The following is a 24,513-nucleotide window of genomic DNA, read 5'->3' as shown; positions in this document are numbered from 1 at the left end:
GTGGCACAAGGTATGGACCTCTGATGAAACTGAGCTCAATTGGGAAATAATCCGGGATTGTTTAAAGCTCCAGGGGGCCCTCAAAATTGATTGGTTTATATAAGTTAAGGGCTTCCTAAAAGAGATTGGACATCCTGAATATTTTGACTCCCCGACTTCTCTAGCAACAATCTCAAGGAAAAAGCTGAAATAAATTTGCCCTCTCATGCTAGAGAAAAATTGTTGGCAGCTAGAGCGTAAAAAGGTCTCTGTTTTGGAGAATCAACTAATTTTGCAGGGACAGGGTATTCAACAATATCTAATCCTCATCCAGAGTAGTTATACCCGGATGTTACTGACATGCTTTAGGGGGGGAAGTTTTTTCAGATTAATTACATTCCCCAAGCCAATACCTGGTCTAAAAACCTGACTTTGTGCCCCTGCGATGACATATCACAACAGTCAACGATACATTGTATTTTGTTTTGTAAATTTTACTCGCTCCCCAGGAAAAAATATTTAATTTTTTTATTGAAGAAATGGGGCCTGAGACAATGTAGACCTGCCCTATTGAAACTCCAAATGCTAGAAGACGAGATGTCAATGTATTTAGTATCAATGTTTTTAAAAAGCGCGATTAGATGCAGATTAACAATGAACTGAACCCTTAATAGAACTGCATCCTGGAACTGCTTTGTTTTAAATGAATTTTTAAATGCTTACTGATGATTAACTTCCATTGTATTTTATCATGTATTTACTGTGCTTTTGTGATTTTTTTATACTGAAATCGAATAAAGCTATCTTTGACTTGAAAAAAAAAAGTGTTAGTGAGCTGACTACTCTTTCATTTCATTTGAGCAGCATGAGGCATGTGACTGTCAGAGTACTAAAAACCAGTACGGAGTTCAGGACATTATCAGGACAAACCCGCGCACCTCCCAGCAGGCCGGCGAGTTACACATTTATAATCCCTGCCTGGCACGCCTACTTCTTGATCGGGTCACTGCCTGCTGCTTTGGACAGGCAAAAAGCTCAGAGTTTTTCACAGACAAAGAATACTCTTTCGTTTCGGGAACGGGAAGCAGAGCTGCACTGCCAGCCGGGCGGAGTGAGCTTCGGCAGACAAGGTAGGAAGGGAAGCCCCCAATACCGTGGCTAGTCTGAAAGACCGAGTGGGATTGTGGCCACTGTGACAGGGGAGGTGTGATCCTCGAAATAGCCATAGCGCAGACGTTGTAGTGTTGTGCTCTCCGGAAGATTGTACTGTAACGCTGACATTTCGACCAGAGAACCGTCAGCGCTTTCTCTTAAAATTAAAAGACAAAATCAAAGTTTTATGAAAATGAAAACAAACGCGCCTCTTAAATTGGGGGGAAAGACCGGTTGCCGATTTCTAACACAAATGCGCATGTGCCGGAGTTATTTTTAGTTTTAATTCCAACGGAATAGAAATCCTGCAACTGGAAGAACGGGGTCCGGTCTGTTTAGACTTTGTTAGAAATCTGAAACTTTTGAAAGCCATGATCTTAAATCCCATTTGTAAACGAGATCGCTACAGAGAGCTTCTGGTTTTTTTCTTCCTCAGTCCTGTGAACTTTGCACCTTTGCAGAATTTCATCCCGAATCCACGTGCTTTTCTTTAGAGAATCCCTCAGCCGCTGGGATTCTTGGATCTAACACGGAAAGCAGGAGCATGCGCAGCTGGTGCACACGCTCCACATCCTTTACTACATGGGGTCTGCCTCTCAGTGTTTTAGACCAGGCATTCGCTTATTCATTGGCGATTGAGAATAATTAGTGGCGGCTGAATTAGTGGCGGCTGGTAACATTTCAAAGTGGAGAGCTGTAAAAGTTGGGCATGATTGTTCCATCGCAAGCATGTTGGAATTGGCCCTTTTTGCAGGGTCATCCCTGAACTTTTTGCCTTCTTCCTCTATTTTTAGGTATCGGGCCTAGCCTACACTGCGTAAGCAGTGTGGGCGTAGCCCAGAGTCCTTTTCCAGGCGTTTTGAAAATGGACGTAGAAATTCCAGGCAGATCGTGACTGTTGTTTCCGAGGTCCATTATCATTGGCCAAGGTGTGCGTGTGTTTTTAAAACAGAACACGCAATAGGCCATGGGCGGTCACGTAGCTCCGCCCATGGCCTATTGGTGTTTGTTACGCGCACCATAAGCCATATATCTTCAATTATCGCGGCCGTCACGGCCGTGGTAGTTGAAGATATATACTGGCAGTGGCGCGCGCGCGTGCACCACTCGCCGACGTTTTTGTTTTTAAACAATAGCGATCGCGAAAGCGATCGCTTTCAGTGCTGCTTGTTTCTGACCTGTTGTTGGCTGTTTTATGACACTGGGCACTTTACCACTGCTGATCGGTGCTAAATGCATATGCTCTCCCTATTGTAAAGTAATGTATGCATAGCTGCCAAGGTTTCAGATTGCTATGTGTGACACATTCTTAAAATCGGTATAATCATGAGTGACATTTCAACCACTGTGAGTGACACTTTTTCGCGAGCAAAATCAAGCAATGAAATCAAGCAATGAAGACAAAGGAAACCTATAAATATCAAAAATGACACCCATTTGAGCAACAGGACACTCTAAGAAAGTCTTAAACCTGCTGCATATCACCAGAAATCCAAGAGATTTAACCTACTTATTTATTTATTTATTTATTTATTTATTTATTTATATATTTATACAGTTTTATATAGCGCAAACTTGATCCCGAAGGATATCCGAGCGCTTTACAAATTGAGGGAATGAGGTAACATCAGTACTAGAGTCAAATAAGGAATATACATACACAATGCAAAAATTGTGCAGAGGAAAGCACCAATATAAGCCTTGGCTAGGCGTATAATGTGCTAGGCCTTCCCCAAATAATTAACCAATATACACTATTAGAGCGACCCCACTTTTTTGACATAGCATCCAACACTTGACATGTTCTAAGCTATTCCAATTTCAATAGGTAATGGCTGTGTATTGGTATTACCTCTTCATTTTCGATTTGCACAATGGTAGCACCGTGCCATTGTTAATCTAACAATGTACCTTTTTTTCATTGACATATATTTTCAATGAATATCTAATTCTCATGTTGCTTACGTCATGGCAAATATAATCGTTGCAGAAGCTTATAGTACCCTTGTAAATGAATGGTAGTTTTGAGGATATGCGTTGCATCATTGGTACAATCAAGTACTTTTAACAGGGATATTTAACCCCTCCTCAGTGTGACAATATTGCGGTAGCCTTAATTTAATAATACCTTGTGTCTAGTAAATTCACAACACTACACTGATGCGACTAGGTGGGGAAAAATAATGCAGCTGCCAATGTCCTTCAGAAGTGTCTCTGTGTCTGTTACACTCACTGGCTCAGCCGGCTGCATACACTCAGCTGCTGTACAGTAGCCAAATCAGTCTGTCTGTCCCCAGTCACGATGCTGGAGGTGAGGAGATCTCAATGCAGAACGGGTCACAGCGGTACTGCTCGGCTAATGTAAGAGGCGGGCTGTGGGCCTGCCCTAAACACCACTTACTCAGCCTCTCCCAGACTCCGAGCATGTGTTGAAGGAGAGCTCTAATGATGTCAGCGGACAACAACAATAACTGGGGGCCCAGACTCGGACACAGGCTGAGGGTGGCGGATATCCTGCTATAATGCACTTTCGTCAAGGCCCAGAGTGCCTTTCAAGTTGAACAGCAAATGATGTCTGTTAAGTAGTGTGTACAACTAAAGTTTGTATTATATTTAATAATGCATTCAAACATAAATACTTTAAAGTTGTTACCACTTATTTATGGTAATTTGTACAACACTGTTTGGCTGCATGAAAAGAATGGCTTATAAACATGTTTTTTTAATAAAGACATGCTCGAAAAACATCAACATCTTATAAAGGAAAGCGCGGGAAAAAAATTATATTATGAAGCCCGCTATCATGCAGGAAGAGAACAGCTGCTTAATCATAGCCAAAATGTGCACTACCATTAACACCGACCTTTGTAAACAGATCTCCAAATCCCAAATTCAGCTGTCATGATTTAAAAACCAGGAGAAAGACAGACACATTTTTCAAAAAAGCACTGACACATTAATTTCCATTGATGCACAGTGTCGATAAACCTCACTCTAACGAACTTCGAAATACAAACGTATCTAAAACGCACGCCTCAAGCTAAGGAACCCATCAACATGCATTTGCATAATACCTTTTGGCCGCGCGCACCAAAACAAATTACAGCATGAACGGCGCTCTAGGTTGAATCTCACTGTCTGTCTACTTTACCGTTGGGCACTGATTGTGACGTCAGTTTAAGTTAGACCGCATGTGTGTTGGCCGGGGCGGTGTGTCTCTACAACACTTGCATTCAATGTAGCACTGCAGTACTTGCAGAGCTGCGAGCACCTCTTAGCCTCTGCATGCTGGGAGAAGTGCCACCCTGCTCACAGCTTGCTTAGTTGATCATGCTCATTTTAGCAGCACTCCAGGTGGCAGTTGAAGAGGCGCTATAATGCGTGACAATGCATTTCAGTGCGGTGGTGCGGACCACCACTCTAAAAATGCGCTAGTGTCACGCCTGATGCGTGACACTTGGCAGGGCTGTGTATGAATTGGTGATTCCATAATTGACTGGTTTGGTTTACTTGTAAGACCCTAGAACAGTACATTGAGAGTGCCCAGGGCATGTAAATCCAAATGCTGCTGGTGGGCTTGCAGCACTAGTTGTGCCACCCACAGGAACAGCCTTGTAAAATGTGTCTAAGGTCTGCCATTGCAGAGCCTGTGTGCAGTCTCGTACTGTCATGTTGACTGGGCAGGTGCACCCACTTGCCAATCCCTAAACCTTCCCTTTTCTTCATATCAGACACCCCTATAGTAGGCCCAAGGGCAGGGTGCAATGTAAGTATAAGGTAGCACATGCCTTGGTGTGTGTGGCATGTCCTAATAGTTAATTATAGCCATTTTCGTTTTTCACTATTGCAAGGCTACCTGTTCTCCATAGGCCAGAATGGACAGTTATATTATTACATCTTATAATACTAACTGACCCAGGAAGCATGTTCGAAATTCGATTTTAGTATGCCTAAACTCAGAATGATAAAATACATCTTTTAGTGAAGTTGTTTTTCACATTCTGTGTTTGAAAATACCACTTTTAGAAAGTAGGTATTTTCTTGTCTAACTATCCAAAGCCTGCCTCTGCTAGGTTGTGTATTCCTTGTTTGCAGTTTGAGTGACAGGGCTGGGGGATTCCAGGAGACAGAGTGAGTCCGCCCAGTAGTGAATAGAGATATCTGCGTCTAGATGGGAGGGAGGAGTTGCACCTGGGACCTGAATAGGACTAGGACTTTGCCTGCCCCCTACAGTGCTGGCTCCCCCCCCCTGTGGTGTGTCCGATGTCTCTGCCCTGCACTGTGTAAGGAGAGAAAGAATCATGTCAACAAAATGCTCCAGGGCTGTGCTTTCCCTCCACAATGCTGGCTTTACCTCCTGTGTGAGGCGTCTGATGTTTCTGCCCTGCACAGTGAAAGGAAAGAAGGAGTCATGTACACAGAGTGCTCCAGAACTGGTTTGGTCTAGGCAAAGGCCCCTCTGCCCTCAGAGGACAAAGGATGTTGGGGTATACATATTGGAACCCTGATCCCAAGAAATTAGATAATTTTTGGGCTACAAGAAGAAACCTCTGCTGAGGAGAGGAACCTGAAGAAACTGAGAAGAAACTATTCCTAAGCTGAAGTGCTGCTTAGGGGATTGGCCTGCAGTGGTTGCCTGACTGTCAAAGAGAGGAGAAATAACTTTGTGTGCTTTATTTTCAACTTGTGAAGGATCTCCAAGGGCTTGGAACAGAGCGTGCCTCCTGCTGAAGTCTCAGGGACAACAGACTTCAAACCCCAGCTCCACAGAGTTCTTTGGAAGTGCCTGCTGCTGTTTTGGGCCTTATGAGGGACTGCGTGTCTCAAGGAGCTGGAAGCGCGACTCAACGAGAAAGAAGCGTGTCGCTGTTGCTGCCGTCGCACTTCTGAATAAGGGTGTCGCCGCTGGAGCTGTTGTATTGCACCGCATCGAGAGAAGTGTCTCGCAACGAAGAGGAAGCGTGTCGCTGCTGCTGCCGTCGCACTTCTGAACAAGGGTGTCACCGCTGGAGCTGTTGTATTGCACCGCATCGAGAGAAGTGTCTCGCAACGAGGAAGAAGCGTGTCGCCGTCGCTGTGGCTGCCATCGCACTTCTGAACAAGGGTGTCGCCTCTGTTACATTGCACCGCATCGAGGAAAGCGCCTCGCATCCCCAGAGAAGCGCGCCGCTGTCGGAGTTGCTGCCATTGCATTTCTGAACAAGGATGTCGCCGCTGTAGTTGTCGCATTGTGCTGAAGCTTCTCGCAAACGTCGATGAAGTGTCGCAGCTGAAGCTGTTGCCGTCGCATCGCTGAACAAGGGTGTCGCTGCTGCAGCTGATGCATCGAAGGAAGACTTTTTGCATCATTGGAGAAGCGTGCCGCATAGGGAAGATCTTCACGTCTTTATTTCTTTGCACCGGAACTTCGGCGAATTTCCATCGCTGCAACATTGCTTGTTGTGGAAGTGCAACGCATCGTCAGCTACATTGACGCAAAGTATTGCATCTTAAGAACTGAACTAAGCTAAAACTACCATCTTTAAGTATAGTATTGTGGATTTTTGTCGTTTAAGGGTCTTGTGTTAAGTCTATATAAAGAATACCTATTTTTTATATAAACCTTGTGTGGTGTCCATTTGTAGTGTTGTCACTGGGTTACTGTATGTGGTCACAAATGCTTTACACACTGCCTGTGAGATAAGCCTGTCTGCTCGTGCCAAGCTACCAAGGGGGTGTGCAGGGGTTATTTTAGGAGTGTAATCCCCTTATCCTGACTAGAGGCAAGAGTTCCTATTTGTCACAAGTACAAACCGAGAGCTTCTATTTTTTTCTTCCTCAGTCCTGTGAACTTTGCAAGTTTGCAGAATTTCATCCCAAATCCACATGCTTTTCTTTAGTCGCCCTCAGCCGCTGGGAATCTTGGATCTAACACAGAAAGCAGGAGCATGCGAAGCTTGTGCACACGGTCCACATCCTTTACTACATGGGCTTTGCCACTCGGTGTTTTAGACCAGGCATTCGTTTATTCATTGACGGTTGAGAATAGTTAGTGGCAGCTGGTAACATTTCATAGTGGTGACCTGTAAAAGTTGGGCATGATTGTTCCATCGCAAGCAATACTACATAAGGGGAGTTTGGAAGAAGTTCTCCCTACTCCCCGAGAAAGTTTTGTTAAAAGAGTAGACAAATGGTTCCTTATAAGGCAATCGTGAACATATATCCTTGAAATATTTAAACACAGTAAAAACTGCCCCATAACCTAATGCATTAAACACGTTCAACTTTAGTGTGCAAATTGTAGAGTGACAAAAAAGGTTTTTAATACTCTTACCTGAAAGACCTTCATGTCTTATTGGTGGACTCATAACATGCATGGTTTTGTAATTAAACAGGCATTGGCACAGCCAATAGGTCTTGCCTTTGGGACCTCACAAGTGTTTAACCATGCAGCACATTGTCCATAATATTACATTAGCCATTAAAAAACATCAAGGTTTGTGGTAAATCAATGCATGCTTTAAGGACTTACGCATAGAATGTTACAAGCAATCGGAGGCAGTGATGTAATGGCTGGTACGCTCGGCTTTTGAGTCCCTGCACACCTTTTATTTGAAGCACTTCTCAGCACTGCTGCAGCTGTGTCATTCCTCAGAACCAAACAAGGGCTCTGTAAAGTGAGTCCCTGCACTTCCATATTTCACTAAAAACCCTGATCACAAGAAAACAAATCTCACATTCACAATAAGGGATCAGTGTTATATTTACAATAAGGGACAAGTCTTGCATATAGTGGTTCCCCGAGGTAACCATAAAAGACCTGACAACATTTTATGTGCAACAGAATATTGAAAGAATCATGGTTATGGAAATGGTTAGTAATTGCCCAAATTCAATAAGACCTGAGTGTGTTGAGAAGCAGGCACCCAAAAACAGAAATGCAAATTCCAAGCCTGCCTTAAGGTGCCTTTAGGTCTAAAATGAATTTAACTTGGTGGCATTGCTCCTTGCTCAAGAAATGTTTGAGCTTTCATTTGAATATGTTTAGTGGGCATTTTCGGGGGCCCCAAATGGCTGGGCCACTCCAGCCAATAAACAGAAGTGACAGAGGGGAACTACAGAAGAACATGGCAAGGGACCCAGAGAGCAAGGCGGGGACACAAACTCTCTGTAACACCCACAGACACAGCCAGCCAAAAGGGGATACACCAAGAACGGCAGCAGAGGAGAGGCCAGAAAAAGGGAAGACGTGAGGCGCAGTACATAGAATATGATATAAAAAAGAAGTAGATGAATGCACAGAAAAATAAGGTGCCGAGGTTAAAAGGCGGGAGAACGCCACAAAGGAGAACACATAGAAACTGAAAAAAAGTAGACAGCCAGAAGATGAATAGCAGACAAATACACAGACAAACAAAGGCTAATGGGCAACAGAAAAGTGGAAAAGTTAGAGAGCCAGAATCTATAGAAAATGAGTGATTGGCTCTGCTCATTGGCTGAGTGTGGAAAACAGGATGCGAGGACGGGAGGGCTAGTTAACAGGATGTTTAAAAATAAGTGCAGGCTTTGGCTCAAAACCCTGTGGTTCTGGACAAGTCACATAATGTACTTAAGCTAGTTCGCGCTAATTAAACATTGAATAAAAAGTTACTCGAAGTATAAAAGTGGTGTGCCTTCTGTGCTGTGCTTTGCAGCTTGTTACTCTTAATACTCCAAACAAGCGGCTTGAGTATTTCATGTTGGGAGGGAGGTAAGGGTTGATCAGGTGGCCGATTGTGGGAGTTCATAGGTGCTAAACACGGTGCCTGCAGCATATTTAAAGAAAAAAAAGAGGAAAGCAGTCCTTGAAGAATAGCAGAAGCCCAGTCAGAAGAAGACTGCTGCATACACACCCTATGTGCAGACACTGTGGGCCCCTCAAAAAGCAGGCCATGATTGTAATCATTTATTGGTGCCAGAACAGTGTTGGTTCACTCGGCTTCAGTGTAACGAATAAACATTAAACTGCTCCAGTTAAATATTGGATAGTTAGTTCCCAGGCAGGCCTTTTTCCTGGTCTGTTGCATACTCTCCTTTCATTCCCTCAGTAGCTTCCCAGTCATGCGCTACTTGTCTTCTGCCACAGGGACAATGAGAACCTCAACAGATGCTTCTAGGTTTGGTGCAGTGACCGTCACCTTTTGAGCAGCGGAGCTAGCATGTCCTAGCTCCTTGGCAGGCCAGTGGTGCACCTGAACGCATTTCGGCTGCAGTGGGCTGGGCAGACGTACTTTTGTCACCGGACAAAAATATATGTTTCTAATGGGGCTCTACTGGGGTGTAGCAATATGGCGCCAATAGCTGCAGCGTAGAAATCCAGTACCTGAATAGTGTGGCGGTAAGATGGTGGAATTGCAAGAGCTTTCATGTGGGGAAGGGAAGAGCGAGAGAGCTGCAGGAAGTGGGCATGTAGTTAAAAAAAACGCGCAGCATAAAAATTAAAACAATACGACCCCGCGATTGTCAAAAGGAAATTGGGCATTTAGTTAAAAGGCGTTGTGAAACCAGGGATGGTAATGGTATGTAGTTAAAATGCACACAGTATACAACAAAGTTTGTTTACACATGCATAACACGCTAACTGGTAATACCCTAACAAACATGAAGTGCGGCGCCCTGTGCCTAGCGTCCATCTCCTGTCCCCAACTCTGTACTGAAGTCACTGACCATGTCATGAATGTTATAATATGTGACATCATCAGCAGTGCATTGCGGGGGGGTGAGTTATAGTCAGCTGAACTAACTATAACGGCGGAATTTCTCTGTTTTTTTTACGAGTGAAACACTATAATGCCCTTGTAACCTATGGTTTTCAGTGAATTTCTAGGGTTTTTCAAAATGCTGATTTCTAACTATAAACTAATGGTTTTTTTTGTGAATATATATATATATATATATATATATATATATATATATATACACATTACATGGTAGGAGCCTCCATTCTCTCTATATGAACCTTCCCCAAATGTTCTTCTTACAGTCTAGTTATGACATCAAGAATTACATGTAATATGATAATGATGCAATTGTTCCGCAAACATCATAACTGACTTGAGATAATAATGCATAGTTTCTCACATATTTCTTTATTTAATTCCTTTACAAATTAGTTCTACTAAGAAAATACAAGGTCTAGTTACTATGATTTAGCTGACTGGACACAATGATGAGTCAAAAAGACTTAAACATTTAGTGACATCCTACACACTGTTGAACACCTTAGCCAGAGCCTGAAGAAATATGATCTCATCATCACCACCACCCTGATGGAGCTCTAATACTTACCCTTGCTGGACCACTACATCATCAATATCAGCTGCATCATTTACAGATGGCCTGGGTTTGATGGTGTAGTGGGCCAGCAAAGCCACGATTACTAGCACAGCACTCAATTTGATTGACTGGGACAGCGCCCTGGGCGGAAATGAAAAAGTGGTGTATCTTGTGGGGTGGGGGGCAATGCAATGTGACGGCTGGAGGTATGAGGAAGATGGGAGGAGGGCAGGGGCTTGAAAGGGTGCTAACTATTACACTGAGGTACATTAAGGGCTATTTACAAAGTCTTTATTTGACTCGATTCAGACCAAGTGAGATGGATGAGCTGCTGTTTGCATAGCATCAAGTCAGGCAGCTTCCTGCTGCGCCCCATGGAATATTGGCGTGCTGGCTTTGGGTCCAACTCGCCCATGCCCAAAGCTTGCCCTGCAGGATTCCCTCTTATCTTGTAGACAAGCTCACCATCTCTTGGGGTCTGTAGGCAAACCCACAGCCAGGACACAATTCAACTGAAGACTAAGAAGTGTAAAAAAGAAAACAACAAACCTGCAGGCCTTTTCTATCTGTGCACCCAGGATTTGGAACAACATCCCTGTATACACCAATACTGCAAATAGGAAGGTAATCAGTGTCTTCTTTTGCAAAGCCCTACACTTGGCTGTGCACTAGGATACAGAATCTACAGCTAATATAGTGGCCCAAAATTTAATGCTGGAGGCCACCACCACCACCACCACCTCTGCATACCAACTAGAGGTCTGATTTATTTAGCCCTTGTGCCTAGGTCAAGCCAGAAATTTGAGACACTGATAAAAGCGAACTCACAAAACTTAGTACGTATCTCATTTTTGTGCATGTCCTATATTACAATAGGAATATCCTTTGTGGCAAGAGAGCTGCTTCCTGGTCTAGGCGAAGGCAATATGTTTGGAGTGCGGTTATGCCATATCAAGAACTTCGTGTTCATGTGAATAAGACATGGGCTGCCTGCTTGGACCATATAAAGCACAAACCTATGTTCTAGAAATGCCCTTCTAGGCAGAGAGTGAAGGTCCCCTTTCATTACTTGTGAAGGCCATTGGGATTGGGAAACATTCAATCATTCATGCGACTGGCATTGGCCCAGTCCTGGGACCTTAAAAAGCTTGTGCTGTCTTGGCAGGAAAACACCAGTTTGACCTACATGCTGGCCAGCCTGTGCTTGGGACATGAGCCTGAAGACTTTTCAGTGGTTGGATCTGGTCTGAGGTACCTTGCATCAAACCTCTGGCTGTACCTGGTAAAATCACTTCTGTATTTTAATTGTGTATAGTGCGAGGTCGTACTGAAGGAATTGGAGGGCTTTAAGTGACACAGTGACACTCATTTGTTAGGCGTGGGGAGATTAAGTGGTTTTCCCGGAATCATAGGATCCTGAGATGACGTCCAGACTTGAACTTCTTTCTCCAGCTCTAAAATTGGCAGCTCCGGCCGTGATGCCACATCCACTCCTTGCTTCATCTCGCTGCATCCAAATGAGGATACATATATTGTGCCGCATTCTACAATAATCAGACAAACCATAATTGATGGAGCCAGGCCTACTCCATGTTGAGCCGGAGCAACTTTACTGTATATGCACAGGAATGGACTTGCTGATAGCAGATCAAATGCTCACAGATAGCATTTCTATTGCAGGTGGTTTAAAAGTTAGTAAAATGTTTCTGCACAGCATGCTCGGTGGATTGTGCGCTAGACATGTTACTAGAGCTAAGTGGTCGACTTTGGGTGTTGACTACTTTAATTATCTATTTAAAGAGGCGACAATGTTGTCTAGAGAGAGCAAAGCTTGGAGATAGTCGTTCAAAGCCACATGCAAAATTACACATACACAATAGCAAACCTTAATGACATAAATGAAGGCACATGAAAAGGCACAATAGCTCAGCAGTTCAACCCTGTTTTTCCAAACCTGTAGTGCTGCACCTGCCATAATCTGTTTTTCCGCAGAATCGCAGATTAAAAAACTTTTCAGGGATGGCGGCGCCCGCGTGTTTAACAACATATTGTTTTCGACCACTGGAGCAGAGGCCTAATAGTGTGTCAGGGGCCAATCCAGACACTGCTCCCTTGTTATATTACAATTTAAGAGCAGTACCAGGATTGGCCGGGGTGGAGAACCAAAAGCTCATTAGGAGTCCGGGAGGCTGCAGCTGTAAAATCCCCGGATCATTAATTGACCAGATGGGGAGACGCTATTAGTGTGCATGTCGGGCTTGTCACTAAAAAGCAGCTGCTCAACCCGAAATGCGCACTTTGAAAAACAGTGAGTGTCCCAACCCAATTGGGCTGCCTGATGTGCTGGCGATCTTTTATAAACCCTGCCTTCCTGCCTCGTCATTATGCAGGGACCCTGAATAAAAGCACAATCTATCTATCTATCTATCTATCTATCTATCTATCTATCTATCTATCTATCTATCTATCTATCTATCTATCTATCTATCTATCTATCTATCTATCTATCTATCTATCTATCTATCTATCTATCTATCTATCTATCTATCTATCTATCTATCTATCTATCTATCTATCACCTGGATCTCAGGGGGTAAAATAAATAGAGGAGAAACGCCCTTGCGCTCTAATAGAGGGGCCAGCCCTGAATCATACTGGGGATACTGGCCATCAGCATTGCCTGACTTAAGCGCAATGACTGTTATTTGCTTGCTGGTGATATATATTTTGAGAGAATTGTGCTTTACTCTGTAAGGCAATCATGTCTTGTATTTATAAATGTATTGACCATCTTTGGAATGCTGTTGCCTTCAGCTTTAACCTGTTTCCCAGCAGTTATGCTAATAGTTAAAATGAGAACATTCTCCAAACATGCACTGAAGGAAAGTAATAGTAAACACACAGCTTTCCATGTTAAAAGAGTTAGCAAAACTTTGTCATTCGAAGTTCAGACCTGCCAACTCACACCGTGTGTTACACAATTTCGTCTCCCTTCACATGGTCACCTGACGAGGCACCAAAATGACACAGTGGCAAAAAAGACGAGCTGGAAATCACGGCACAATGTGGTTTTCCAGCAGGTCTTTAGAGGCAGTGAGCATCCAGTGTCCATTAAGGTGTGTGAAAGCCTCAGCATCCTTTTGTTTTTTTGGGGGGACTTGAGTGGATGGTGGGCTTGGAGGAAGGCAGAGGGCCTCATAGCCATAGGTATGTCTTGGCATGATGGACCACCCCTTCCAACACCTCCATCCTCACACTGGGAAATGTATTTAGAAGTTGGCAGGTCTGGAAGTTCTCTATCAATAGACAGTTGTACTTGGAAGCACAATAAATGGTTCAAGGCTAAACAACAAATGCCTCTTTGTTGTTAATTCGCATCTGAACTTCATCGTCACGTGGTGCTCCAGCACCCCACATCTCTGCTTCAAGTACCACGGTATAAACTATACATTTGCAAAGCCTATTTGACATGGAAGAAGTGATTGCTGGAAAACATTGTTATAATTAATGGAATATTGCATTAGTTCATCCAAATAGTTGGAGACCAGCCATATACAGTTTGCGCCAGGTCCATACGACTGCTGTTTTTCTTTATGTTTCTTTATGCCGCTCGCAGCCGTGTGGAGGTGATTCTGAATCTGTTTCCCGAGTGGAAGAGGAGAAAGGCTTTTTAGAGACCTGCGAGGAGTTCAACGGGGCGCATGCTGCCGGGGACTAAGTGACTTTCCCAACTACTCTCCAGAGGGTGCGGGACTGCGAGTCCCAGCAGGCGGAGTGCGATCACCACCAGGGTGACTCTTCCCGCCCCTCCCCCCTGCATATAGGTGTGTCTCCACCCGCGCATGCAGGACGAAGACCGGGGCGAAGCCCGGGCCAAGGGCGGGCCCGTTGTAGCCCATTAGAGCCCGGGTGAGACCGGACCGGGCTACCACCCTAAGTTTTCCTCCAGCGGATTTATTCATTACCTGGATTGGGCTCCTTGCAACCGGTGCTGAACAACATGGCATCAAGGGAGACAAGGAGCAAAGCGGCCGCCCTGGTTACTGGTACCCTAGATAGTTTCTTTGTCAAGGCAAATACTGTGGTTAACAACGGCCTCACAGCCCTCGAAAAACAGACAGTAGGGGGGCTTGAAAGTTCGGAGCAGGTTCCCCCGGGCTCATCTATGATTGTTAGATCCCCCGAACTGCTGGATGTTACACATCTATCCCTTCTGGGTAGCATCGACCAAACAATAGAGTCAGTGCTGCAGCAGTTGAGGACACCATCTCACTCACAAAGAGATCGAGACTCATTACTAATTGTCAAAGAGTCGACGCCTCCCTCAACATTCCATTCAGTTCCAACTCGGGCAGAGGAGGATGTTTCCACTGCACCACATCCTAGGGGTCTCCGGGAGGGTGCAGTCCAGAAAAGGAAAAGCCCTAGGTTGTCAAAGGGTGCCAAGAGGGCAAACGTAGATCATACCTTAAACACCATTGGTAACACTACTGACGCCACGGAAGTATCTCCTCCCGTGAGCCCTTTACACCCAATCCACACCCATACACCACCGCCCCCTGGCCCGTTTATTTTTGGAGAGGGAATCTCTAACAGTTCGGACCATATTATTCATTCCTTTACTAACATCCTCAAACATTTTCTGGAGCCCCTCTTGGTTAAGCTCGACTGTATCGATGCTAGACTTTTAGCCATAGAAAATTTAAGTGGGGGTAAGGTCGTCCAGCAAGGGCCGCGATCTAGCACTAACGGAGTAAATGGGACAAAAAGTGGGATCCCCCTCCCGCCTAGTGCTCCTACTGCTGTGAATCTAATTCAGCTCACTTCCTCTCTCACGGCGAATGTTCCCACAGTCACCCTACCCCAACCCGACCCATTACCTCTCCCAAGGCAAATCCCCCCGGGGCCTCTTGCTAGAAAGTCGAAGTTGCCCACTTCGACCACTGCAATGAGGCAGGAAAAATTGCCCAATGCAATGACCGACTGCCCTACCCGGACTAGTAATAGCTTAAATCGGCCAAAAATAGTTAACCTGCCTCCTGAGGCAGCGACCTATACTGTAATCCTGACCGGGGTACCTGAGCTTTCTAGTAATGCGGTGGAATCCTTTGATTCCTTACGCAATAAAGTCATTCATTGGTTGAATGTTCACCGGCCCTTACCACGTAATCTGAGAGGAGAAGTACGCATGGTTAGGAGGGTCCCATGGGTAGGGTATACTGTTAAGAAAAAGGGGGGAGATTGTATCCTTGTAAGCTTTAAGAATTCCCAGATTATCCCCCATATATGTAACTGGTTCGGGAGTACAGGGGACACATCCATAGAACTGGTCCCGCTCTCGTTTTTTTATCCACGTGGAGATACCTTGAACTTGGGGGCAAACGACGGCTGGACTAGGGTGGGATTTGCTTTTGATGGCTCAAGATATAGGCCCCCCCGTCATGACATTTCAGCATACAGCAATTATGTTCATGTTAATAGATATAGTTGCCTTGACCAGGTTGATTGACTCCCGATGGGTGCATGCACTGAGGATAGTGAAGGGGTGGTCCCCCATATCGCTCTGCTGGAAACAGGGACAGTTGCCACTGTTAATATCAACTCTAGCCCTAATGCATTAACATTGGAGAGTTCACCTACCATTAGTACCCTGGGCCACCCCGCCAACCCGCCCCTAAGATCATTTAATTGTAACTTAAATCCCAAATTACAACTGATCTGGGGGTCCTTGAGGGGCAAGCAGCATTACTGGATAGGCCTTTATCATCATCTGCAGATAATGTTGGTGAGAAAGCGAGGGGAATGGCACCTAAGTCAGGCTCGGGAATTATGAAGGTCCTTTCTTGGAATGTTGCAGGCATCGCCAATAAATTAGATTCTAATGACTGGGGTACCCTAGTAGACAGTTATGACATCTGTCTCTTCCAGGAGACTTGGGCTAGGGAAATTTATCCCAGGGCGGGTTATGCTACCTTCTATACCCATGCTAGGTGGAGTGGTAAAGGCAGGCCTTCCGGTGGACTCGCTGTCTGGGTGGCGAGTCACATTGGCTGCAGTGCGGAGGTAATACCAACTTCCTCGGAGGACATTCAATGTGTTCTTCTCAAATGGCCAAACGCCCTCAATCATGCGATTGTCAATGTGTACTCGCCCCCAGTCAGTGTGTCGTCGGAATCACCCACTTTGGATGATCTATCTTTATTTCTGGGGCAATTACCCGTCGATTGTAAAATACTGTTGGGCGGTGATTTCAACTGCCATTTTGAACCATTGGAAGGTTTGAAGAAGGGTGCTTTAACTGCTGAGGATGACTACTGGGGGATTCCCCCTTGCCAATCCCCCAACCCGAAATCATGGTCCCCTCTAGCGGTGCAGATTACCTCCCTAACTTTGAATTATGCCCTGAGGGCCTGCAACGGGCGTACTCCATCTGATACCCCCTCATTGTGTACCTTTAATAGAAAGGATCACGAGTCTCGCTTGGACTACATTTTTGTAGATACAGGCATGTGGCCCAAGGTTTTGGATTTCAGGGAAATTGAAAGACTAGACAGTGACCATAATGCCCTTTGCTTAGATATGGTACACCCTGTGCCCGAAGAAGTGATGCCACCTACAGATCTAAGTGAGGACACAGGGAACCTAGTTCTATCCAATAATAGACGTAGGGTAAGATGGGGGAAACTGGTCAACTCACCAGAGTGCATCGCTAAAATTGATGTCCTGCCACTCCCAAAACTAGTTGAAATGGATGAACTAATCGGCAAACCAAGAACCACCGATTCAAATGAAAAATTAGCCCAAATCCATGCAGATTTAGTGGGAAGTTTAGGAGAGGTCTTTTACCCTAAGGTGGCGACTAGGAAGAAGAGGACATTAACCTCAGCTTGTTACAACTCTACGTGTAAAAAGATTAAAACTGAGCTGATTTTTATGGTAAAGTCTGGTGCCGATAAGGGTAAGGTACTTGAGCTGAGACGTAAATACAGGGAAGCCATTGCTCAGGCAAAGTCAGATTGGGATTGGGATAGATGGCAGGACCTATCCCTGGCATTGGAAACCAGGGATTCAAGAAAATTCTGGTCTCTCGTCAATACGGGTACAGGCGAGTTGAAATCAGCTGTGGAGCCGAATATTGCTGCCACAGTTTGGGAATCACATTTTAGTAAACTGCATCAAGACACTCTCGTTTCTGCCAACGAGGTAACACTCGATACCACCCATGAGTCCGCAGACAATTTAGAATTCACACTGGGCGAGGTGGTAAATGCCATGGAGAGATTAGCGCGGGGGAAGGCACCAGGCCTTGACAAACTCCCCGGAGATTTGTTTAGACACCATCCAGAGATCTGGGGTCCTTACTTCCAAGTTATACTTAATTTCATATTGGGAGGGATGGAGATCCCCTGTACTTGGCTGGGGGCAGAGATAGTACCGATTTTCAAGAAGGGCTCTCCTCTGCTCCCAGCCAACTACAGGCCGATCAGCCTCATAGATGTATCCCAAAAACTTTTTTGCCCGCCTTCTCCTGGACCATCTTCTTGACTGGATGGAGGACAATGCCATTCTCAGTCCCCTCCAGGCGGGCTTCAGGAAAAACACGTCCACCATGGACCAGATTTTCCGCCTCGTTCTTCTTTACTGGAAAACAGTGGTGATCGAGGGGGGGAGTCTGTACATGGTGTTTGTGGACCTGAAGTCCGCATACAATCTGGTACCCCGCGGGAAATTATGGGAGGTTCTTAAGGAGCTAGGCGTTCCACCACAATTGCTACAGGCAATAATCAGACTCCACGTAGGCAATTTTGCCCAGGTTAGGTGTGGGAGGGATGGTGCGTTGTCTTCTAGGTTTCCAGTCCACAGGGGAGTAAGACAGGGGTGCGTCCTTGCACCGACCCTGTTTTGCCTCTTTGTTAACAATGTCATATCCCATCTCGATAATGTTAGGGACAGCGATGCTCCTAGGTTGGGAGGTAGGAGTGTCCCGGCAATTATGTTTGCTGATGATACCCTCCTGCTCTCCAAATCCCCGATGGGGATCCAACAGATACTGGATGGGTTTGGGGATTTCTGCAGGGCGCATGGCCTGGAGATCAACGCAGAAAAAAACAAATTCATGGTATTCAATCCCTCCACAAAAACTAGGCCCAACCCAACCCTGGGATCTGAAAGGGTTAGAACGTTCCAGTATTTGGGGGTAACTTTACATGAAAATTTATCGTGGGCTCCGCAGATAGCAAGATCCCGTTTAAAGTTGTCCCAAATGGTGGGAGCAATTTTGAAGGTTTCAAATTCATCAACCTTCAAACCTGTTAGTCCAGCCTTGGAGATGTACAAAACCCAAGTCAGAGCAGCCTCTTCCTACGGTGGTGAGCTATGGGGCCACAAAGCTGGGATAGAACTCATCAAAGTGGAAAACAACTTCCTTAGACACTTGTTGGCCCTTGCCCAAGGCACACCCTTGTTACCTCTGAGATTAGATCTGGGGCTCCCCTCAATAGGGGACGGATTGGCCATAAAACCATTGAGGTTTTGGCACAGGTTATGGACCACGGGCGAACTTTCCCACTACAGGCAAGATCTCAAGAACATCCTCGACGTACACCACACTGACAGAATTCCATGGGTGGCATATGTCAAGCAAGAATTCTACCGCCTAGGACTGCCTGAGTTGTGGGATGATCCCGAAAGAGGTTGTCAAGGGGTGTCACGCAAGGTGGTTACTAAGATTATTAAGGATAAAAGCTTAATCTCGCTCGTGTGTACATCGAAAGTTGGCACCCTAACTACCTTCTTGCAAGGAAGCTGTTCATTCAATGGAGGTTTGGAACGCTGCCCCTTAAAGCCCTTACTAGTAAATGGACAATGTCGGACGATAAAATCTGTCCTGGGTGCAGTGGGAATGTGGAGGACGAACTACACGTGTTGTTTTTTTGCCCTGCCTACAACAGACCGAGGAAATATTGGCTAGCGCCACTGTGCAGGAATTTGGGCATTAGAAACTATTTACAATCCTATAGAATCTTAAAGACCAGTACCATGCACCATATAGTTTTTGCAGTTGCCAAGTATTTAATGGCCATGTGGCAGATAAGGGGAAAAATACTGAAAGGCTAATTTCCCACTAAATATGTACTGGACTGTAATGAAATGTAGCTAACTGTGTCCATAGCTCCCCTGACTTTCCTGGAACCGAACTGATTTGTATGTTGCTCCTTGCCCTGATTTTACTGTATGTTCTATGTGTTTTAAATGTTTTAATGAATCTTTTATGGTCTCAAATGGCTGAAATAAAGAATTTTTGGATTAGGATTTGGATGAAGATTTTTTTTGCTGGCAAGTAGGTATCAAACAAAAAGTTGTTTCTCAGTCGTTAACTAAAATTCATAATTAAAACCTCAATTTTATACCAAATGTAAGCACAAAATACCAGTGAAACTTCATATTTAGTTGTTAAGTGTCTTGTATAGTGGAATGCTACCCACAAGACCACCCTCGCTACCCCTGTTCTCATGATTCAAGAGGGCAGGAGCAGAACCTTAAGAAAATTCTATGAGCCCTGTTTAATTTCTGTAGTTTTCCCACAATTCCCTTGTGTGGCTCATCAGCAGAAGGGATACCGTAGATGACATAATTAAAGGTAGGACTAGGACTATCAACCTGTGCTATTGTGGGGCAGCAAAGTCTGTGTAATGTCACTTCTACTTTCACAAGCATTTTGGTTAAGTAATGTCCTCTCCCTAAAGCCTATATTACTGTAGCAAAAACTCCACCAGTGTGTTAGCCATTTGTTTTGTCTGAGTCGCCAGCTATTCCTAGGAGTGGATCTGCATTCTCAGACAGGCGGTTAGACTGTGGAAATAACTGCCAGCTAGAATACGTAGTATACAAAAACACCTGAAATTCAGCAAAGAATTTAAAACTTGCCAGTTCTCGAAATAATTTCCCAGACTGCTGGATTAAAACAATGAAAGATAATGCACTCTCTTGGCTTATGGATAATTTAATACAATGCCCATATTACAAAAACAGTGATGGGTGGAATTCTTGGATTAGTCTCAGCCACTGGTATTTACTCGTGCTATTGCCCAGCACATCGTTCTTTTGCACACCATGCTGCCACAGTTAGGACCCTGCCTTTTGCAAATCAGTTTTGACCCGGCTTCAATGGAAACAGTACAGCCTGAACTGCTAGGCCAGGTCCTCCCTGAACCATTACACAAGCAACCAAAGACCGGTTTCGCTCTGATTTAGGGCAATGGGATTAATCTTTAGATTGGTTGGCAGAGTTTCTAAAATCACTGGCTAATGCACAGCATAAATTTGGCAACGCAACCACCTTCCCATGATTTCAGAATATTCCCTGACTTTTGAAGTATTCACCTGAAAAACTAACTCTTTGAAAAAAGACTCCTGACAACTTCTGGCACCAAAGGGCTGGAACAGCTCTCTCAGGGTCAAGTGGATGGCCTGCTTCATGGACCCAAACAGCAGAATGACTCCTGAGTCCAAGAGGGCCCAGTTGATTACAAAGGATTGGACCCTACTTGAGACCTGGCTGAAGAGAAACCTGGTGCCTACAGACCTACCCCAAGGAGCTGCTGGATTGCCCTAGCTTTGGAAAAAACCTTCACAAGATCCTACAGAGGTCAAAAACTATCGGCCTATTTCCTGCCTCCTGCTCCCCTCTAAGATCTTAGAAAAAATGCTTTAAATGAAGACCTGATGGCCTTCTTGGAGGCAATTGATCAGTTGGATCCATTACAACACGGTTTAAGGCCACAGCATTGCACAGAATAAGCATTAATTGCAGCTACGGAAGAGATTCGAATGCAGGTAGAAAGGGGAGGGAAGGCAGCATTTATTCTCTCGACCTCTCAGAGGCATTTGACACGGTTAACCATCAAGTACTTGTCAACCGACTACAGATTCTGGGGATCAATGGTATGGTGCTGAGACTACTCAGTTCTTTTCTGTCAAACATAGAGCAGACTGTAGTGTGGGAGGATATGTATAAAACTCTTTCACTCTTCCCTGTGGCGTGCCTCAGGAATCACCATTATCCCCAACACTATTACACATCTATGTCACCCCATTGGCACAACTCATTCGATCTCATGGTTTTTCTGCAATCTCTTATGCGGATGATACACAAATAGTGGTATCATTTTCATCTGAGTCAGACAGTGTGGCCAAAGAATTTAACAACTGTATGGCACACATCACCAGATGGATGCAGGAAAATTGTCTCAAGCTAAGTACTTTGAAAACATTGGTTTTACTTTTTGGAAACATCACCTCTTTCTGAAATAATTCTTGGAGGCCAGTTGTCTCTGGGCCGTGCCTATCCCCATTTCGAAAAGTAAAAAGTCTGGGAGTTATGTGCAATGATCAATTGTGTTTCTCAGAACTGTTCAATAATATTACATCTTCATGTTTTTATACATTGAAGATTTCAAAAAAAATCTCTCCATTCATCCTATTAGACTTACAAAAAATGGTAATTGTTGGCTTGGTTCTATTGAAGATAGACAACTGCAATGCTCTCTAATTGGGAGCACAAAAGCTTTTGCAGTCGAAGCTTCAGTCTTTGCAGAATGTGGCAGCCCACTTACTACTAAAAAAATTTAGTCCCATATCAAAGATCATTAGGGACCTACACTGGCTGCCTGCCCAGGCAAGGGTAACATTTAAGGCCGTATGTATTGTACACAAAGCCCTTGTGGTTTGGGCCTTTCCATCTTTCAGAAGTCACTTAGGAGGCATGTCCCTCAACGTAACTTAAGATCATCCACTGCCCGATTGGTGGTCATCCCCAAGGTCAAGAAGGCAAATTTGGGGGGACAAATTGGGGGAGCAGAATTTTTTTACACTTAGCCTGTAAGCTGTGGAACACCATTCCTTTCTCACTGAGGTCTCCAACAAGCAGGGAGGTCTTTAGAAAATCCATGAAAACGTGGCTGTTTGTTTCTAGTGTTTAAAGTATGTCTATTTGTCTCTTGATTAGTGATAACACTCATTAGTGCTAAGAAGCCTTGGCATTCACGCGCTTTAGAAAAATATTACTCACTTATTTACTTACTAACCAGGAGGATCTTTCTCAGGAGTTGGAGGAAAATGGAACCATTGCCACTCCTGAGGACAGACACAGGGTACAGAGCTTGCCTAGAAAGATTGCACCCACTGCAGGCAAGTAAATGAGGTGACAAAAAAAAAAAAAGATTCCACCTCCTAAAATGAATACAGTCAAGTATGGTTATCACTGTGTTATAGAAAGTGCGTATCCAACAGTAGTTGGACGCACGCTGTGATTGCTTAAATACCCTCACACACCAAAAGGGCCCTTGGTTGATGCTTCATCAAGGGGTCTTCTTGCCCCGCTGCGGGACGGGGCGTGCTACGACCTGTGATTACGGGGGAGTACTAGTAATATAATGCTATGTGTGGTGCAAGTGAGAGGGAGGGTCAGGGGTGAATGCAGGGAAGTGAGTTAAAAAGAACCTGCCCTCGTAGACAATCAAAATTTAATAGGTCAAATGAGGCTGGTGCTGTTAAAAGTTTGATTCGGAGATGTCCTGCGTAATGTGTGGATATTCCTAATGAGTCAACATGTTTCGAAGCTTCAAGGCTTCTTCGTCAGGACAAACAAAGATCCCTCCTGTATACACTATGCTACTCAAAGTTGTGATCTAGAATAATGTGATATGTACAATGTGAGAATAAAATGCAATTAATCAAGCATTTATCCAATACTCAACGGTATGTCTTAATCAATGTCTGTAAAAAAGAAAAACAGTTCTAAGATATCTACGCGTCTTCAATATGCAAGCACGTAGTACCTTCAAAAATAAGCAGTTCACCACATTGTGATTATGGTGTTATTTTAACCGTAATCATTATCAAATGAGGTGCTGTGACCTGTGGGGAAAATGACAAACAAGACCGACACACAAAAAACGGAAAGCACACTCTCTATCATAAAGTCAATTGTAGTAAATGCACGAAAGGAAAAGTATGCAAATAGCGTAAGGTTAGGTTGATACATACTTATGTAAATGAGAAACAATGCCCCATGAGCCTCAAGAACAGGTGGAAAATGATGTTGCCACCGGGTTCTAATGAAAGAGGAGGAAAAAGGTCCTTTACTAAAGGACCTTTTTCCTCTTCTTTCATTAGTATTATATTACTAGTGCTCCAGCGTAATCGCAGATCATAGCACGCCCCGTCCTGCAGCGGGGTGGGAAGGTCCCTATGATGAAGCATGACACCAAGGGCCCTTTTGATGTGTGAGGGGTATTTAAGCAAACACAGCGTGCGTCCAACCACTGTTGGATACACACTTGCCATAACACAGTGATAACCATACTTGACTGTATCGCTTTTAGAGGTGGATCCTTTTGTTATGTTACTCATTCTAAGTGGAGGATGTATCCACCTCCAGTGCCCATTTAGGGCGCTACTTCTACATTCCCCAATCTTGTTGTTTTTAGCTAAGTAAATGAGGTTGTCTGCTCACAGCTTTTCGCTGCACTGAAACATGTTAAGTGGGGCTTGGCTGTAAAGGTAATCTGGCCTTGCAGTGCATGATGTCCTGCCATACTAAAGAGCCAGCCCTGCTGGTTGATTTAGACCTACCAAAAAATAACTACATCCAAAGGTAAAACCTTGGTGGCAAATCTATCTGGCAAGTGAAGTGCCTTTGGTGACCATGAAATTCAGCTTTGTCTTGCTCTGACTTTTTTGGGCCAAAACCAAGGCTTCAGCAGAAGCTTGTCAACTACATATCTGACTTCAAGGGAGCCTGGCTAGCCACAGCCTTACACCTTGTCCCACTAGAAGATTTTAATTTCCATTTCAGTGATGAAGTCCGAAGATAGAAACATTGACTGGGAAAGACCCGCTTGGGATATTTAGAGTCCATTTCTTCTTAGTTCACCTGAAATCACTCCTAGGTCCATGTAAACCATGAACTCTTGCTTTTCAATAGGGATTTAATTTTTTTAATGCTTTTTGCCTTAACTAAAAATTCATTCTACGCTTTTCCTTTTACAATTGTATGTCTTTTTGTTTGTTACATTAAACTGAATT

The 24,513-nt window shown here is 44.4% G+C and overlaps 1 protein-coding gene across 2 annotated transcripts in view; it reads left to right on the top strand.

Moving 5' to 3' along the window:
* Window positions 1-870: 870 nt before the first annotated feature.
* Window positions 871-24,513, top strand: part of PTER (phosphotriesterase related) — a 297,314-nt gene continuing 273,671 nt past the window's right edge. Inside the window, exon 1 of one of the 2 annotated variants that reach the window (XM_086941785.1) lies at window positions 871-1,162. The gene's annotated coding sequence lies outside the window, so the exon portion shown is untranslated. The remainder of the gene's footprint in view (window positions 1,163-24,513) is intronic. The other variant, XM_086941786.1, reaches the window with a different exon arrangement.

This window comes from Lissotriton vulgaris, chromosome 10 (genome assembly GCF_964263255.1).
Source record: "Lissotriton vulgaris chromosome 10, aLisVul1.2, whole genome shotgun sequence".
Taxonomy (NCBI): Eukaryota; Metazoa; Chordata; class Amphibia; order Caudata; family Salamandridae; genus Lissotriton; species Lissotriton vulgaris.
Note: the sequence above shows the minus strand (reverse complement) of the source record. Positions and strands in the feature narration are given on the sequence as shown.